General features: G+C 28.3%; 1 pseudogene; it reads left to right on the plus strand.

Moving 5' to 3' along the window:
- The first annotated feature begins 830 nt into the window (after window positions 1–830).
- Window positions 831–3698, plus strand: LOC114371829 (annotated as a pseudogene).
- Window positions 3699–9607: the final 5909 nt, after the last annotated feature.

A 9607-nucleotide genomic window follows, 5' to 3' on the forward strand; every position in this document is an offset into this window, starting at 1 on the left:
CTTTATATATACATTCTCACTCATGATTCTTGGTCTTTTTGTAGATAAATCGACCCACAAATGTTCAATGTTGAACTTAACCCGTAGGCTCTACCTGTATAAATACGAATGTATATATATGTAACACATGTTCTCTTGGGTGTATGATAAAATATTACACTAAGATCACTGATTTGTGATATTTTAATAAAAATAAAATAAAATAAGCCAAGTGTTAGAGTAAGTTTTCGGGTGAAGTGTCAGAGACTCTGGACTAATAAAATACAATGTAGTTGACTAAATATTATAATGGAGATTATTTGGGTTCATCATTTCTTAATTCCTGGATGTTGTTTCTTACATGGATACGGCCAAAAGAAAGACCGAAACCCTCATAAATTAATTGAAAAATATATCAAAGATCAAGAAGGGTTAGGTGTCCTAGATTGTGACACAGTCAGGGAAGTGGTATTCTAGTTAATTAAATCTCGATCCGGGGAATATGAATATAATCCATTAGAAATTTACATCTAGATCCTTTATGTTTGGGAGATTCTTATATATTAAAATATGAATGTTTAAATATTATAATTATATATGTTTATGAATTAAATTTTAAAATTATATAATAGAGGTTAAGATCAAATCTTGAGTGGAATACGTTTCGAAGTACTTGAGAATTTTTCTTATATTAATTGCGTGGACAAAGGCAAGTTTTTATGAAGGTTTAATTTTGTTTTTCTACTTCAGTACTTCTCAAGTATGTTTCTCAAAGAAGTTTGGTGCATGGACATTTCGAAAGAGGATAGATGCGCATAATTTGTTCCACGCATATCTTGTTTTGATTTATAATGACGTCCATATACATAAATGTTTTTATGGTGAGAATAATATATATATATATATATAGTTAAACTATTATAATTATGAAAATAATAAATATAGATCACTAAATGAATTTTTTTTATTCTCCATACATAGTCATTATAAAAAATGAAGAAAATATAATCGTGTCATTAAAAAAAAGGTTTTTAATCATTATAATTTTTAATACAATTTATTTATTTTTATTCTCTCTTTTACTTATTTAAAATAAATAGAGAGAATTTTCTTCACTTTTTTCTTTCTAATTTCTATTTATCCAAATAACCCATTTTTAATTCTATTTTTTTATTTGTATCTATCTCTCTCTTATTTTTTTTATCACCACTACTCTTTTCATCTCAACTAAGCTGCAATATAAATTTTAAAATTTCTATGAACAGTGTTTAAGACGGGGAACTGAGAACATTTACACTTTATACCAACTTACCAATATATCGTTGGTATGAATTGAGTTGTCTTTGAATTTGATGAGTCTTTTCAATGAGAAAAAATGATTATATATATAGAAAAACTAATGATATGTGCAGGAATGATTGCTTAATGAAGGAACGGTGATCTAAGAGATTCAATTCCTATGTGCTTTTTATTTATTTTAATTGAGGTAAATAACGAGAGGGAAAAAGAAAAGTAATTCCTTTGATCATTAAAGCTGTTCTAAGATTCACTATGTATGAATTTTTATATATATAACTCTCAAACATAGCTGATACTTTATAGCTGTACCGGTATATCATTTCTCCAACAGTTCATTGGAGCTTCAATGGACCCTTCAAATCTTAAGATTCCCATGCCAAGCTGTGGTCAAAAGCCTGTTCCTTCCAAGGCGTGTTGTGTTATTGCTGAGTTTCTTCCTGGTGGAACATTGAAACAATATTTGTTTAAAAATAGGCAGAACAAACTTCCATATAAGGTTTTGATTCAGCTGGCTTTGGACCTCTCTAGAGGGTGAGTCACATTGTATTAATTTACCTTTGCAGTAGTTGATATCAATACTCTTTTTCCCCCTAACTGAAAATCTTTTTTTTTTCCTTCTTTTCATTGCAGTCTTAGTTATCTACATTCAAAGAAAATTGTTCACCGCGATGTAAAAACTGACAATATGTTGTCAGATGCCAATCAAAATGTGAAAATGGCTGATTTTGATGTTGCTCGTGTTGAAGCTATAAATCAAAGTGAGATGACAGGTGAAACTGGAACCTATGAATTATGGCACCGGAGGTATTAATCTTTATTTGGAACTTGCTTTAATTAGATGTTATGTAGTTCAATAGAATGGCTGAATATGAAAGTGTTATTTTGATGACTTAAAATAATTAATCCTCTTTAATCTTGCTCTTGTAGGTTTTAAATGGCAAGCCTTACAACAGAAAATGTGATGTCTATAGCTTTGGCATTTGCATGTGGGAAATTTATTGCTGTAATAGGCCTTATTCAAAGCTAAGCCTTGTTGCTGTGTCACGTGCAGTTATTAGTCAGGTTAGTTCATAAAATGAACTGTTTCTGTCCATTCTCATATTCCCCTATATATGAGTATTTAAAATTCCCACCGTCTTGTCTAAACTCTGCATGATTTAGTCATTTGCTCATACACATACATCCTATGGTAAACTCTTTTAGCTATTATTATGACCACAAAAGATGAAAATCTTTTGAATTAAATTTCTTTTGTGTATAAAAGTGGATTAGAAATGAGAATGATTATAATGTCACATGATAATATGATATTGTTTTTTTTTTCATGAATATATCTGAACTGTTCCTTGGTCACTTTGTCCAATGCTTGGGTTATGGTTACTTTTATAGCTTCAATACTTTCCTGGTTTTGTGTGATTAAGCATTAACGTATTTATTTATTTTATTTGAAGACATTTTAATCATAGAATACCCCTAACATACTTATGCAAGTTCTACTATATCACATATCAGTTTTTTTTAGTTCAGTAAAATAAAATATATTTATATAATAAAAGGCATAAGGGAATTGTCTGCATGTTGCAAAATGATCATGTGTATATCTATGACAATCATTTTTCTTTTTTTTTTATATTTTCTGGAAGTAGTTTATTCTGTTTACTTACTAACACAACACTCTACCTTAAATCTTTTCCTAATTTAATGCTTATGATCGTATTTTCTTGCACGGCATTTACGACCAGAGATTCCTAGAAGTTGTCCAAGTGCCTTAGCAAACATCATACGAAAATGGGTGGTAAGTTCTGCTTCTCTCTTTTTACATGGCCCCAACTTGTTTAAGTTCATGTTTAACCAACTTCAATCTAATTGCAGTTATAATAAACGATACTTCCTCATCAATTTAAATATGTCTGAACCTCCTTTTTGTATGTTTCTAAGTCTGAATCTTATAATTGACAGTCTATAATTGGCTAAGTGAATTTCAAAATATAATCTAAATGCAGTTACTAAAAGCAAATCAACATACACACATTCTGCATACACTGCCACCTTAGTGGTGTGGACAGAACACTTTTTTTTTGTCAAACCACAATAGGCTATAAGAATTCGTATATATAATTCTAGTTTAGTATCATCAAATTGATAACCTAGAGTTTATCTTATAGAAATCAAGTGGGGCAGCAGAGGATGATTTTATCTCCTACATAGGCAAGTGGCGTGATGCTGGGGCTTCCCTGTTTGGTGGCTGCAGCAAGACTACTCCTAATACTATGAGAGGCACAGCTGAGGCAACATATGGGAAACTTAAAGACAAATGTATATAAATGTTGAATTGTGTTTTTATCTGTAATGGAAGAAACTACAATAATCTGAATGAAATGGCTAACTTTTTGCCGCAGGAGCAAGTGATCTATCATTTCAAATAAGTGTCACAGTAAGAATTTCTAATGAGTGGACTTATTTATGTGTCTCCCGTTTGTGTGTCCCTTTTCAAATTCAGTCCTAGACCTGGTACATCAGGAACATTTTCTAATGATGTCCATAGTTTATAAAGTAAGCAAAATTCTGATTTGTCAATCACAAAAACACCTGCTAAGGATATGATAGTGCAGCATAGAAGCAGCAGGGAAATGATGCAGTTATGACTCGTGAGGAAGCCATTTTTTAATATTTAAGATGGTAATTTGGTGTTATGAGACATTTTGGGATTGAAAAGCACCTTAACCAACTCAAAATTTTGTGCTTGGTTTACTCTTAAGATGTGAACACAGCAGCGGTACAGGAAAATTTAAAACGTGTGGAAAATACTAAACTGTCAAAAATAAATAAATAAATTTGTATCTGAATGTGTAATTCGTTGAAAAAATGTTTGAAAGATGAAAATATAAAATTTAATCCCCGATAGTATAAAAGTGCGACAAATATATCCTGTTGTTTCTCTATGTTACCATTAATAAAATTAGTCTACGTGACACAGAGGAACAAATTTGTCATTGAAATAATAACCACCGTGATCATGCTGATGAAAATGTCAGTAAGATATCATTTTTGGACATAAATATCAGTAGTTTTTTGTTGAACAAAAAATGTCAATATTTTTTATCAAAGGTAAATATCAGTAATTTGTTTTGAACCTAGATGTCAGTACGTTTCATTTGACCAAAATGTCAATAAATTATCATTTTTGTACGAAAATGTCAGTAATTTATTGGACCTAAATATTAGTATGTTTTTATTAGACTAATTTGTTAGACCTGAAATTTTATTTCATTTAAGGGTAAAATATAATTTTAGAGTAAATTTTTATCATTTTTTTTATCGTTACAAAAAAAACATTACAATAATCACTTAAAAAAAATATTGGCAAACATAATTTAAAACAAACATAATAATAACAATTCCTTTAGTAACCATTACAATTTTTTTCAAATTACAATAATTAATCATAATGTACTATAAATAAAGATAAATACATCTCGTATTTCACTTCTTCGAATATTGATTATTTGATTAACAGTGACAGATAGAAGTTAACGTCTGAATATATTTGTCGCACTTTTTATACTTTCGGGATTAAATTTTGTATTTTCATCTTTCATTGACGCATTTGTAATCGGAATATGAAGACGAAGAATCAAGAAAATATTACCTATTATCCCTATGTTGGCAATTAGAGATGGTCACATTATAATAATTTCAGTGACAAATTCATCTCTTTGTGTCAAGTAAACTATTTTACAATTTCAGAGTCTAAATTTTATATTTTCATCTTTAGAGATATATTTGTCAGCAAATTACAAATTCAGAGAGAAAATAATTATTTATCCTAAATATTATCAGTATTAGTGAATCTTTATTTTTCATTTTTTACTGAATTCTGTCTTTTTTTTCTTTTCTGGTTACATAACAAAATGATTTGTATAATTGTATTCAATTGGTAACATAAAAATTCGGATGGTGGAAAGGAAATACTAGAGTTCAATTACAGCTGGAATGAAAAATAGATTACTCTTATCTCTCTTAAATTTTATTCTGATTATAAAACTACAGTATATTGTTATTTAGCAAGTTTACAGAAACCTTGCTGAGCAAGGCATGCCGAGGAAGTTTGTAAAGGAAAAGAAAATAAATTTTCTTTAGGTAAAATTTTGGAGGCGCAATGTTATAATTTTACACAATTAATGTGAAATCGCAAAATATAAGGAAAAGGGTTTTTTCTTGACTTAAAATAAAATACGTGTAATGCAACAAACACAACAGCACCTTGCACAATGCACAGGTGGACACATAATGTACTTGTCTGCTATGACTCGAGTGCTGAATCATAACCGGACAGTTCCAAAACTGGTTTGCCAGTTTTGTTTTAGTATGTGAATTTTTTTTGTTCAACGTGAATAGAATGCGTTTCTAAACAGAGCCTGAATATTGGATTGTTATTAAGTAAAATTATACTTGTCTTGAAATTTCCGTTTGACTAAAGTGATAAAACGTAATTTTCGCATTTAATTAAAGAATTTATACACCAAGTGTTTTTTTTTTCAAATATGTTTTTAAAATAAAAATATCCAAACGTAATTAGTGAGCTATCGACATTGATTCTATGACTGTTCTTTCCTCTTTGACAGTTCTACTCATCTATCAAGTGGAAGAGTCTATTAGGTGGGAGACAAGTCCATTTTGTTAGGACTTATATAAGTAGGAGTATAAAACCTAACACAGAAAACAAGTTCATTAAGTGGGAAAGTCTTATGAGTTAAATACAACATCAAGTAATTTCTTGTGCCCAACATGAGATTCCTAACAGGATATTATCATCAAGTTGGCCAAAAATGTCACACTAATCTGTCCAAAAATGTAAAGAGACTGTCACTTCCATTGTTACACCTGCAAGGAGGTAGTTCTTTTTTTTTTAAAAAAAAAAACTCAACAAGTTCTTTTAGACTTGTCTATAAGAGGAGATTTGTAAAATGAAAAATAAATAAATATGAAACTATTCAAACTAGGATATATAATATTGGGTTAGCTTTTCAGTTAGGTACCCCATAATCATATCATCATGGTTTTGGACGTTCCAATCTCAAAACTAACATAAGATCCGCTACACATAACTAAGAAAAGAGGATATTTGTCAACCATGGATTTTGTTGTATACAAAGTGTGCTTCCTCTCCAATTGCCAATTGGAATAAATACAAGTTTAAGCAAAATCATTAAAGTTTAAATACAATTCTAAAATTAATTATTAATTTTATGATATTTACTCTTTGTAAAATGTGTTTTTTTATCTTTAAAATATTTTAGATAATAGTTTTTTTTCAATGTTCAATTTTTTTTACCATCGAAAGTATCATCTAAAACAAAGAAAAAAAAATGACAAACACATTTTGTAAGGATTAAAATAATTTTTTTAAAAAACAAAAAATGAAAAAACTTAAATTATAAAGAAAAAAATATATTTAGGCCATTTTACAACATGTATTAAACTCTAAAAGAAAAAAATAAATTTAACCTGATGTGTAATAAAAAAAGGTTTTTAAATAAGTATAACTAATTCATAAATATTCTATATAGTATATTTTTAAAATATATCAATTTTAGCTTTAATATGTTTATTTGGTAATATTTTTTGGATGTTTTTTAATTTGATTGAATTTTAAGTTTCAGCTCAGAAATAAATTGTCCTAAATTAAAATTGAATTTAGTCATAAAAATAAAATTATAAAATATGAAGAAGTAATATGGCCCTTCCTCATATTTTATTTGTTATACCTCAGTCACCTACACGCCTTAGCTTTATTATTTCTTATCTTTTCACTAATGTAAATTATTGAACATTTTCTTTTACTCTTGTCAGTTTGATTTTTATATATATATATTGATATCTATATGTAAATTTATGATAAAGAAATTAAATATAAAATAAAAGTCATGGAAAATATTTTTTTTATGAAATCTTGCAAGAAAAATTAGATTTAATTCACGACGATAAATATTTTTCCTTAAACCATATTAACATCTAGATTATTAAGGTAAAATAAATTTTTAATACATAATAGTAATATTAATATATATTCTATATAATAGAACTAATGTATAAAATCATTTTTATAAGAAAATAGTAATTTATTTATTTTCTTTTACTTATATAAATAAAATTTTATCCTATACACAAATATCATATGTAAATTTATTACTAATATAGAAATACCATTATATATAAAATAAAACACATGCATATGAACAATTTTTAATCTGAGATTGTGAGCACACAAGATAACACCATTCCATACCTAAGAATCAATCAGCTTTTTAAATTCTGAACCCACTTGATAAATTACACAAACCTTTAACACTTTTACAATCTTCGTTGTTTTTTCTTAAACACTTTTTATATGTTCACAACAACAAAGACATGTTAAAATGTAATACTGATACAAATTGTGTATCGAAATCAGAAAAATCAGTCACGAGAAACTTAAAAATGAAACTTAAACAGTATCCGGTTATATTTATTTGGAGTTTCCAAATTCAAACCAAACTAGCAATCTAACTCAAGAATTGGATTCATCTTTGGGCAAATTTATCTAAGAGGACCCTTTTAGTAATTAATTATTTACTAAACAAGTCCCTTTTGAAAGTATTTGCGGAAGGAATCCCTGTTTACAAAGAGTGTCGTCATCACCAATGGCAAGACATCATTGACAACTAATATGGAGACAGTCTCGCCAATGGGAGAAACTAGACAGATGTGAATAGTGCCGCCAGTGTTTGTGGCGATACATGGAGAAGGAAGAAAATATTATCGTTTTTAGTGGACCACTTTAGATTTAATTTCTAGATTTATTTGATTAGTATAATGCATGATAAAAAAGCTAACTTATAAATTGATGCCTTCAAACCATTTGCTCTGTGACGTTTGGATAGCATGCATATAACGACTTAATGATAGAAAACTTAGGCAAGTAACATTAAAAGTAGGTTTTATTACACGTGTAGTATTATTAAATCTGTGTCTTTCACCTTTATAATTTATATTAGGTTAAATCATGCGCAATAGCCTATATTTACTTGATTTTGTTAAGAAAGGAAGATTTCCTCAATTCTCATTTTTTCTGAGTATTTTTTTAGAAAGAAAAATAATACAGTATATAAAGCGTCAACAATATGTTTATATAATGCAAATCAAAAGAGCTTTGGCTTCTTTTGGCCACTTTTAATTTTTACTCAACATAATAAAGGTTGTTGCAAAGCATATTAGTTGCCACAAACTAGTAATTAATTAAAGAATGAAGACTATAAGACTAAGGAAAATAATCTTTTGCAAAGCATATATACCGCGCTTATGACGATATTTAATGTGGCAAATTAAATATTTTTATTTTATACAGTTTGATAATATGAAGGTATATTAAATATTTTTATATAATAAAAAAATCAGTTTCTCTTGTTATTTCTCTTGTTTTTTATAAAAAAATATTAATAGAAGTGATTTATAATTACAACTAAGATTATTAACTATTAAACATATTTTTAAAATAAAATGAGAATTATTATATGAGTAAAAATGTAAAATGAAATTCACTAATTAAGTTAAAAATTTTAATAATATTTTAGTAATAAAATAAAAATCATTAAATATTCTTAAATTTTACAACCTTACAAATAAGTGTCTAATTAAAATATTTAATCCTTACATTGTAAATATTCTCAAAAAGTGGAGTCAATTAGATATAGAGAGAAAAAAAAAGAAATTAATCATTAATATGACTAAAACTGTTTAGATTTTTTTTAAAAAAAATTATTACTCTTTTTTGCGTGAATCGCGAGATATCTCATGCTGCTCATGACCAGTTAGTTTCTAAAGATGAGAAAAAAAATATAAATAATATGTACTTCTTTTATTAAAAAAATATAAAAAATGCAAAACTAAACCAGTTATTTTGCTATACAGACTGATAATATTTTCTTCATTTTCCATGGCCACTGGCGGCACCATCCACTTCAGCAGCCTCACCTCACCTGTCTCACTCCTTTCATTGGCGAAATTGTCTTCACGTCAGTTGTCGTCTTGTCATTGGTGATGGTAGCACCCTTGGTAAAAAAGAACCCCCTCCACAAATACTTTCAAAAGGCACCCTATTTGATAAATAGTTATTAAAAAGGTCCTTTGAGGTAACTTTGTTCATCTTTGCGGTTGCCACGTCACTCCTTCGATTTTCACTTTCGACCCACAGATGCACGAATCGATCAGCATTCCCGACCCGACCCGAAAAGTCGTATCGGGCTATCGGATCGACCTGTTTTGGCTATACGTTAAATTCGACAAGTTA

This window comes from Glycine soja, chromosome 10 (genome assembly GCF_004193775.1).
Source record: "Glycine soja cultivar W05 chromosome 10, ASM419377v2, whole genome shotgun sequence".
Classification (NCBI taxonomy): Eukaryota; Viridiplantae; Streptophyta; class Magnoliopsida; order Fabales; family Fabaceae; genus Glycine; species Glycine soja.